Source organism: Lepisma saccharinum, chromosome 15 (genome assembly GCF_977018435.1).
Source record: "Lepisma saccharinum chromosome 15, izLepSacc3.1, whole genome shotgun sequence".
NCBI classification, from domain to species: Eukaryota; Metazoa; Arthropoda; class Insecta; order Zygentoma; family Lepismatidae; genus Lepisma; species Lepisma saccharinum.
This window is the reverse complement of record NC_139243.1, coordinates 39,415,630-39,426,461: the sequence shown is the minus strand read 5'-3', so window position 1 is coordinate 39,426,461 and position 10,832 is coordinate 39,415,630.

Sequence of the window (10,832 nt, the reverse complement as noted above, 5' to 3'; positions counted from 1 at the left end):
TATCGCTTGCAAATACAGTCGATATAAATGTCGATTGCATCTGTGTATAACAAGATCTCGCTTTCATGTCCACAGCGATCTCTTATAATACACCATTCTTCCTCTTGAGTCTGCAATACTGACATGATTAAATCTAAGGTAATAAAAATTACACAAAGCACTTGAAATACCTATCACTCAACCTAACCTACAAGTTTAAGGAATTACTTTGCAGACCCAAAAGGAAGAACCACCGTGACACTGTGAAATTACAAATAGCTATTTTTTAAAAAATCACCTTATTCGACGGTATCATGATGAGCTAAAATGAGAGCGGGGGTTAATTCTTAGAAGCAAGAAAAGGAATTTCCAAAACTAAAAAAAATGAGAAAAGTCATTGTTTATTGGTTTGGTTTATTTTACTTCGCTTCTTGTGCCACTTTTGGCTAATTTGCGAAAATGAGGATGAGTGATATGATGAAATTGATGAATGGACACTCACAGACATCCATGCCCATGCCGGGATTCGAACCCGTGACCCCTCGCGTTGTAGCACAATGCGCTAACCACTCCGCCACGAGGGGCGGCGTATCCTCGATAAACACGCGCTGTTAAATTCATACTTTCATGTTGCTTTTCTTCAACATTTGGCAAAGGCACTCGGAGAAAAAAAGAAAATAAATTTTAGCTTTCCATTCTTGGCTGCAATTTCGTCTTTTGTATGCTCGATTTTCCAATGTCACTTAAGTTCACTGTTTTCTTCTGTGCGATGGTGATGAATAATTGATTTCTCTGTGTGTTTTAGCCCCCTCGGTCTGGGGGAGGAAGTGTAATTTGTCTCTGATTTTAGGCTGGCTGTGAACACCCCAAGGATTTACTCCACACGACGCCACTGCGCATAATATAATAAGCATATTGCAAAGTCATGTATATTCTATCTCCGGAATCTGGTTGGTTGTTTGCATTTGTTTTTTTAAGTCCACTTTATGCACAGTAAGGCTAATCGGGACTGGACCTACAGTGAGATTCGAACCACAATGTGCCTCCACCGGGTATCGAACCCGGGATTCCTTGATTACAAGGCGACGACGCTACCACTGCGCCATCGGAGAGGTATTGTAAGCAGAGGCGTGCCCAAGGGGTGGCGGTGGGGGTCATAAACCCCCCTTTGGCCTAGCATTCCTAAAAAGAAGAACATCAAAGGCAGGAAAAGATAGCAAAATGAGGACTGACTACCAAAAAAATATACATAACACCTTCCTTTCGAAAATTCTGGACACGCTACTGACTGTAAGTATAAGAACTTTATTTAATGCTATGTGATTTCTATGGTGAAAAACAAGTGTTTATGACGCGGGAAAACAATGTGTTCTAGGTTTTATCTATTGGTCGTATTTGGCGCTGCAGTCGAATGCAATTCGAAACATCTTCGCTTCCAGTCCAAGCATCAAGACTGAACTGCGAGACCATTCTCGAAGGATGTTAGGCTTTGTCCGAAAGGTACGAAGTACGTACTTGAAGCATGGTTTTGACGGAAGTGACGTCACCTAGTACAGTTCGAAAGCGCCAAGAACAGGAGTACGCAAGTGCATATCTCGCAGTGCAGATGGAAGCTGACTCGGTCACGTGATTTCCACACTTGTTGTTCGTTTGTTTAAAATCGCGGAGATAGAAAGGCAGCAACAGAGGTTAAATATACGTTATGGGTCAGGAAGTTGTTGGTTAAAGTGCTTCTAATGTGTGGAAATGTATGTGTACAAACATTTGAAAATGCAACGTGATTTCTATGGTGAAAAACATGTGTTTAAAACGTGGGGAAAACAATGAGTACTCGTTTTATCTACTGATCGTATTTGGCGCTGCACTCGAAATGCAATTGGAAAGACGTGTACTTCCAGTCCACGACTTGAAGACCGCACTCCAAGATCATACTCGGAGGATGCTCGCTTCAAGTACGGTCTTGCACCTTTGGGACACGGCCTTAGTTTCAAGTACGGTCTTGCACCTTTCGAACACGGCCCTAGATGGCCTTCGAGGTGAGAATGAGACCAGACACTTCGAGACTTCTCGAGACGAGTTCGAGAACAAGGCAGGATTTTGTACTATCGATAAGAGACCAAGATTTAATATTCAGATTCTCGGTCTGAAAGTTTTATTATTATTATTTACGTACACATTATGCTCAGATAGGCTAATTGGGACTGGATCTACATTTTAAAATGGTATACGAACACTGTGCAATGTACCATCGCCTAGAACGAACCCGGCACCTCTTGATTACAAGATGACAGTGTGATCACTACGTCACAGGAGCTGGCCGAATGTCGGTGCCGTACGAGACTTTGGTAAGACATTTAAAAAATAACTTCCACAAAATTTACTTATTATGAAACTTCTTCAAACACATTAAGTAGATTTCTACCTGATTATTTACAGGTAATCCGAGGTTATACGTCAAACAAAAATGATATCGTTAAGAAATATGTGTGTGTATTTATTGTTTTCTGACTCAGTTTTTGAAACTGGAAGTAACTTTACTAAATTATAAAGATCAGCTTTCTTCTAAGGCCAATGTTATTGATTGCTAAAACTTTAAAATTCTCCTATTTATACTTTCCCGACATTAATTGTTCGAAACAATGAAAGATATGCCAATTTTATTGGATAAGGAAGGAGCAATACCACTGATATCCTTGATTGTTCATATTTTTTAAAATATCGACTGAACGTTTGCATGGAATTAGTGCAGAGAAAATAACAAATCAGCACTAAAAGTATATTTTGCGGTAAGCAAAAAAGAAAGAAAGATTTAAGAAATAATAGCAAATTTTATATTTGCGAGCGACAAGGAAAAAAGGCAAAAAAGATATGAGTATCATGCCTAGTGAAGAGCAATGGAGGTCCAGTGTTGAATAGACCGCGATAGATATGTGCGATGAGGCTCGGCCATCAGCTGATGCAAACCCTCCTCAAATCTCACTAGGAAAGGCCACCGAAAAGTAGGTTCGTCTAAAGATCTTCAGACGGAAACAGCCGAGAGTTGAGGATTAGGAAAAGGACGAGACGTTCCCAGAGTGGTGAAGTACGCCTCCCTCTGTCATCGAGCATTACTCCATCAGCAACTGTACACACTCCATAATCTCTGAGCTTCGAATACGGCAGAAAACCCTTCGCATCAGATTGATGGTGTCCGATGTCCACTCCACTGAAGAGAAGAAGGACCTGAAAAGGCATTCTTCTACCTCATCTCTTGCATTGGCATCGGAGGCGTGGAGATTCCCTTACCTGTGCTTCGTTCTCAAAGGAGGAGCCTTCCTGATTCCCTACCTCCTCATGATCTTGTTTTGTGGATTGCTACTGTCGTGGTGCAGTTCACAAGCAGGGGACACATTAAAGTGTTCGCTGCGTCACCAGTCGTGCAAGGACGCAACATTGGTGGTGAATATTTTCCTGTAGCTTACACGAACTTACTCCCTCTTCTTTCCGTAATTTCCCCTCTACGTCAGCGCATCGACTGGGATGCCTGCAATTAAAGATGGAATGACGGCAATTGCACCGAACTAGGTCGCCAGTATAGCGACTAGTCCAGAAACTCCATCAGAGCAGTACCTGAAGAGATTAGCGCTCAGGACATCTCACAATATCGACGACCCTAAAGGACTTGTGTGGGAGATGTTATTATTTCATCTCTTAGCGAACTCTGTGATCTTTGCCTGCTGCTCCTTAGGGTGGAAGAAAATTCGATCATCTCGTTAGTATCTGCATTTTTCATACCAGGGGACGCTATATTCAAGGTATTAACTACAAATGGAACACTGATAGAACGACTAGAAAAACTCATCAGTCCATCTACCCAATTTGAACCGAAGGGTGAAGTGCATGCGGAATCTTGGGGTGCTTTCTGTTTCCTGTACTGACCCAGAACCGGATTTTGAGATTGGATTTCATCATGCCTCTCTCGACATTCGCATGATAGATAATGAACGGGGATAAGTGGCCTAACATTTAGTTTAGTTATATGCATATACGTTTTTGAATGTACGTATACAAAATTGTTAGAAATATGAATTACAAATTCAATGTGTGTGTAAGTAGAAAGTAATTTTCCATGCGGGTTTAACATGAAGCAAGTAATAAAGAGAAAGGTTTGTTTGTTCAAATTGTCTTACTATCAACTTCACATTGTCCATATTACAGTTTACTTCTTAATCAAATATGTTCCTAGATACACTAACAATAGAAACTGTAATTCAATATAAGCCGTGTAAGCATCTATTTCTGTTCATAGTTTCATCTGTTCCGGAAATAGTATTTTTAAAACCTGTTTTAAACATGACCATGCCTTTGAAATAACCTTAAAAGAAGAAATAGAAACAGCGAATCCGTGTGTCCAATTCTAAATTTGGAAATTCTCATGCCTTCCCCATATCTCGTACAATATAACGGGGCCAAACACCTAAGTGCTGACTCTTCAACAATATTAATTTCAATAAATAAATAAATCATATACATGTATGTATTTGTACGTGTGTAGGGTGTGGAGCTCTGATTTTGTACCCCACAAAACTGCGTCACTGCCTGCAGGTAATTCTATCGGAGGCAAAGCAAAAGGAAATGAAACATAGATATGAGATAGATTAGTACAGGAAAGAAAGAGGAAAGTAGATATATGGACGAGAAAATTAGTAAAGAGAAAGATTTCAAGAATAGAACGAGAAAACAAGAGAGAGGGAGAGTGGGGGGTAACACATGATGAGAAAGAAAGAGTAGTAAGAAGGCATAAAAATAGGAGTTGAGAGGAAGAGATGAAAGGGAAAGGGGAAAGATGCAAGAAGAAAATCGAGAACGAAAGAAATACAGAGAGATATAGGGGGAGGGGAATACATATTTGTAAAACCAGTGGCGTATTCTGAAAATTTGACCTGCAACAATTTTCATGCTTTGCTATTAATTAGATATAATAGAAATAAAACACCAATACAGGCATGCAAGTAAGACAAACAAAAGTCTGACAACTTCAAATTTTCCAGCAATTTCTACATATATAAAATTGAGAGTTGATTTACCGGTGGTAAACCAGATAACACGGGAGAATACTCCTCTTTCACATTCATTCCTGGCCACCCAAATTTATCAATATGCAGCTTCTTTCCACCCGGTCGAAAATTTCTAGCGCCGCCCCTGCCTGTGTGAAATTGATGATGACGTTGACAGTGTTTCAAAGGCAACAGATCCCGTTGTGGTAGCATTGGCAGAAAGAATTCCACACAGGTAAAACAGTGACAGCGAAACATCAGGCGAAACTAAGACTGGCTCGGCAGTTCAGTTGGTATGTCGATCTCCGTGGTGGATTGGTTAGCACAGCAAGCTCCCGGGACGGGTTCGAAACCCGGTTAAGACATAAATGTTTGTCCTTGAGAATTGAGTAAAACTGATATATATGAAAACAGTGAAAGAGAATGGTGGGGAAACTACTGCTTAGGGTAGTGCATTGCATCGTAGCCAAGAGACCCAAGTCCTACATTTTTCGCTGAAATTTCTATATTCTAATGTACTGATTAGCAAATGTTGATGAGCACTTTTCCCACAGTTACCAATCAGTTCTGTAGCGGCCTTCCCCACAATGCTTATACGTGCATGAGTGATGAGTGAAGCCGAGGTTAGACTAAGTTTCCCCGAAACCAGTGGCGTATCCAGAAATAAAATTTGTGGAGGAGGGGACTCCAGCAGGTGTATATAATTTCTTCTACCAATCTTCCAATCACATAAAAAAATCATTGTTAACAGAATACATTCTATAACAAAAAAATCACTTTTCAAAAACCAGTGTCAACTGATCAAACATTCCACATAGAACAAAGACATCTTTCAATACTTAAGATAGAACAAAGTATTGTGTACTGACATCTTTTAGTCTATTATCAAGTTTCAACAATCTTGCTTTCTGAGCTATAATATTCAGAACCTCATCTGGAGAAATACTTATGTCATTGTGGACTGAAAAGAAGGGCCATGTTGTTAAGTCTATAGTTTTAAGTCTCTTCAATGTTGAAAATAATTTTCCACGTTTACTGTTAGCACTGATGATGAGTGTTTGAAGAAAAAACGACAGAATACATTTTTTTAATATAGTAATATTATATGACCATGATGTTGACGTGTTGCGATCCATGACCTATCAATCATGACGTTGCATGCAAACAAGAGTTTGTGCAAGTCTTGTTAAAAATAGGCATTGCCTCAATAACAAGTTTTTAGATGTCTCTCGCCTTCTGGAAATATTTTAATGTTTAAATTTTGAAGGAGAAGTTTAGAAGTCTTTTTGGAGCATTAGAGGAATCTTCATGTGGAATGCATTCAATGTTGATATTTGATATTTATATCGGCGTTTTCTATTCCAAATATTTATACAATAGCAAATGCAATTAGCATTGATAAGCTGACTGACTAGAAGATTCTTACAGATACAATTGAGCATGTGAGGCATTTCTCTTAGAAACTGATGACAATTTAAAAAAAAATTGCTTAGATAATTTAAATACTCAGAAACAAAAACTACATATCTTTATTCAACCTTACATTTCTATTTACACACTAATTCAGATCATCTTTTTGACGAACATCTGTCACTTCTTCAGCAAATTTCAGTTAGTACCTTATGCAAGTTCATAATTTCGGGCACAATTGTTCTGATACACTGCACTATCTTTATCCGCACTAAGGGCGTCCTTTTAGTAGCTTCTTGATCAACACTATCACACACTTGACTCGGCCACTGTACACTTCTAGTTCAACGTGTATCAGTGCCTATCACTTGAGCTAAGTCGATGCTGTCACTGCGAGAGCGTGTGGGAGAGTCTTACGTGAAGCACTAGAGTTCACGTAGCTCCTAAGTCCAAGAACGATACATCCACCATCCTGTAACAGCGACGGAACCAGCAAATGCGACTTTCTGCAGTAATCTCCACTTCGTCTTGTTTTTCTTCACCAGAACCAAGGGCTTCCGCGTTTCGAAGACCGCGTGGTGGCTGCGACGGTAGAACGACACGTTCCTCTTGACCTCGTAACCCATGCACGGAGTCCACCGTGAAGCCGTGAAGTAGAGAGCGGAGTAGAAGCAGGAGAACAGCGCCAGGTGCATCGCCAGTGACATCTTCCTTGTAGCCACTGCCAGACCGACCGACACCAATCCGCAGATTATGGAAGTCGCTTGGGAGATGTTGCCCGCCGATATGAGGATCTCCGTCTCCTTGTTGAGGCCGGGGATGTCGACTATGATCACTTCGTAGCCGGCGTCTGCAGCGCGAGCAAGAACAGACTTGTAGCTCGACGGATTCTCGAAGACCGAGGATCGCTGCACGAGGACCGTTAGCTTCTCATCCTCCTCCGAATCGCTGGAGAATTCGGAAAACATGTTCGAGCTATCAGCTTCGACAATCTGAAGCGCTATTTCTGACCTATCTGATACGTCCGTATTCGTATCCATTTTAGCTTTTTCTGAAGAAAAATTGCTTTTTAGTTCCCATAGAAATATCTGTATTTGTTGTGTAAACTTACTTTTCTTTTTGCCTAGACACGTGTGGATTGTTGCCTTCAACAATAAAACAACTGTTGGAAAAACGTTGCTTGTCCTACAATGAAGAAATTTCCGTAAGGAATGTTTTGTAAACACTGTCTGAAAACTTGATGGGTTTTGTCCGAGTCCTTACTCCTGCCTAACATAACACTAGATTTTCTTTCTAGTTCTTTGGACTTTTAATCACTGCATTGTTATTTTTTTTAAAGAGATTTACCTACGTTTCGGAGGCTGAATCTGCCTCCGTCTTCTAGACTAGAATTTCTGGAGATCTACTCTTGCCAAAATGTTCCAAGGAGCCAATTTGACTCCTCACTCAATATAATAATTTTTATTATATTGATTTAACTTGGTGGATTTCATATAATGTATAACGAACATCTCCATTAAAAAATTAATACAGGGTGTACATAAAGTCTGGTAACACTTTCAAAAATTTATTGTAAAGAAACTATTAGCATTACTAAGTTACACAGTACATTAGTTGAACGAGTAAAGTCGCAGTTTTCTTATTTTCTTTTATTTCAGGTGTTCCCTGTAGTTTTATTTTCGCCGCTAGATGGTGGTAAATTCAAGATGTCACTTTCTGGAGCTGAAAAGGCTATTTGTGTGCTACATTTTAGTGATACAGATATCTAACTGAAATTTAGGAGCAAATACGAGAAAGAAGCAACAAGCAGGATGGCAATCTAATGTTGCTTCATCACTGAAAATTAATAAATTCACAGCAAAACTGGAACCGCCTTTCTTTGTCTCGGAGATAAAACGTTTGCACTAACTGCAGTCGGTACGGTTTCATACACATATTTTTTTTACACAAAACACTCCACACAGTCATTGGTAACATACCCAGCTTACGTGAAGCTCTGCGTGTAGAATTCCTAGGGCTCCTTGTGAACGCTTCCCTCACGTTCAATGTCACCTTCACTCACGCCTTCCAAACTTTTGTAAAGTTGAATGGATGCTAATAAATCAATCAATCAATCAACCACTTCTTTCCTTCGCACACAAGCACCCGGTTGTAACAAATTTCCGATGCCAATCGTAGATTGCTTTCCTGCATGGTGCTTCTTTCATGTATTTACTCCTAAATTTCCGTTTGACATCTCAGTGGCGCAGAGGGGTACAGTACCCCCTAAACCGTAGGCCCCTAAAATAATTTGAAAGGGAGGGGGGACTCATGGTGCTGCTGTAAAAAGAACCTATTTTCTAATAGTTCAACACAAATTTATTTCAAACCACTGTAAACCTATTGCTGTATATAATGGTACTCTAAGTTAGTTCACTCCACTTGTGCTCTGGGAAACCATTTTGAGGAGATGAAAATTGTATAAAAGGAGTGTGAGAGATGGAATAAGATAAAATTTAGTTTCAGGAAATTATTCTGCAGGCTAATTCAGCAGATTGATTGATAAGATATGTATCTGCTTCAGAAGAGTATACGTAAGTATTACCATCTTTCCTTTCAAATTTATCAAATAAAGTTTTCTTAGACTAAATGCTTCCACAATTCTCACAAAAGAAATTGTGAAAATTTTTACTAGCTATGAAATTCCATAAATTATAACTTCATATTCCGGCACTATTAGCAGAGTTTATACTTTTCCCATTTTAACACATATAAATGCATTGGAAATTGTCATGAGACAAATTATTTGCAGATTTTCGATTTCTATTTAAACTGTAGATCCAGTTCCGATTAGTCTATCTGAACATAAAGTGAATCTAGAATAGGTTTTTGACAAACTTCTGAGAAGAGACTGAGACAAGAACAAGCATATATAATAATGAGAACGACCTCGTTACACAAGAATCTTGTCTCGTATGTCGTCTCATCTCGATAACATTCCTAGTTGTATGGAGCAGCAATGTTTCCTAGACATTAAGAAAGGTTGCGACCTTTGATTTTTTACATAGGAAGTGATAGACTTGGGTTTACTGCCTCAAAAATCGTGTAGATATTTGTCAATTATTCCCAGAAACACAGGTTTCCATTAATTTAATCTTCGCATACAATTTTTTGCCTACATAGTAAGGATGCTTTGAATGTTAATTGTTTCAAATTTAATTTTGATATTGAATTTAACACAAATCAACATTCTTCCGAGTCAAAATGTAAAACCAAACTCTTAAGAAAATTATGTAAATCAGCTAAACAGACGTCTGACTGGGGCTGTTTCTGTAGGCTCGAGTTGCTTTGTGAAGGTCAAGGGCACTGTGATGCTTAGACTTGATCCATTTTGTTGCAATTTTTTCTGCATCGAAGAAATGCACTGGAGGTCCATTTGTTGAAAGGAAAAGTAGGTTTAAAAGTATTGAAACATCTAAATGATTTCTCTAATCAGTTAAGGTTAGATTTAATGCAATGAACTTGCAATTTCGATTGGATGCACAAGGTGTTTTTTTATTTTCTTTGTAGATGTGAAAATCTCCAGTTAATGCTGATGTACTACATGCATTCGCTTACCTTTAAGTTCACCTTTTCACATAAAAAACTTTTACACTCATTAGAAGGACATGTATCTGCATATAATATGACTGCATGCTGAAAGAAACTAAGTCTTAAAACCGACTATTCATATTACCCACCAATCTTCCGAACATATAGTTTTCCTCTAACTCGTGAACTACCATCCTCCCATTGTTTTCAATATTTCAAGAGTTTTTCTAGCCATGTCACTTTCTTGCTTTGCTTCAATAACGGAACATTTTTTTTTATTTTATTTACAATGGTATTACTATCAGAACTTATAGAGCAGTTGAGGCCTCTGTGGGGTCTGTGTTGTGTCCTGTCCATATGTGTAATTGTCCTTAACTAATCTCATCTTATTACCATCCATCCTCATCTTTACGATTAGCCAAAAGTGACAGAAAATGCAAAACAAAATAAACCCAATCAATCAAATCTTTTGTCAGTCCTTCAAACTGGGACCTCTCGCGAGTCGATTGAGAACCATCATGACTCATTTTTTTTTTCTAAGACACAATAAACATTATAGCTTTCAGCAAGCGCTTGGAGAGCGATAAAGGACGAAGCAACTGTATAAAGCAATTTAGTTAGAATAAGTGGAGATATTTCAAACTCCCCACAGGTTACACACTGAAGAAACTGAAGAACTTACTGAAATGTCTCTCTTGTACTGATAAATTGTAAAGCCTCTAAAGTTTCTACATTTCCACAAGTCACGCTACTTAGTATTGATACTTTTCTGTCCATCTTGTGTCAAACAACGTGAGAATGCTACGGTGTTTCCCTGGTTTTCTTGCACTGCCTTTT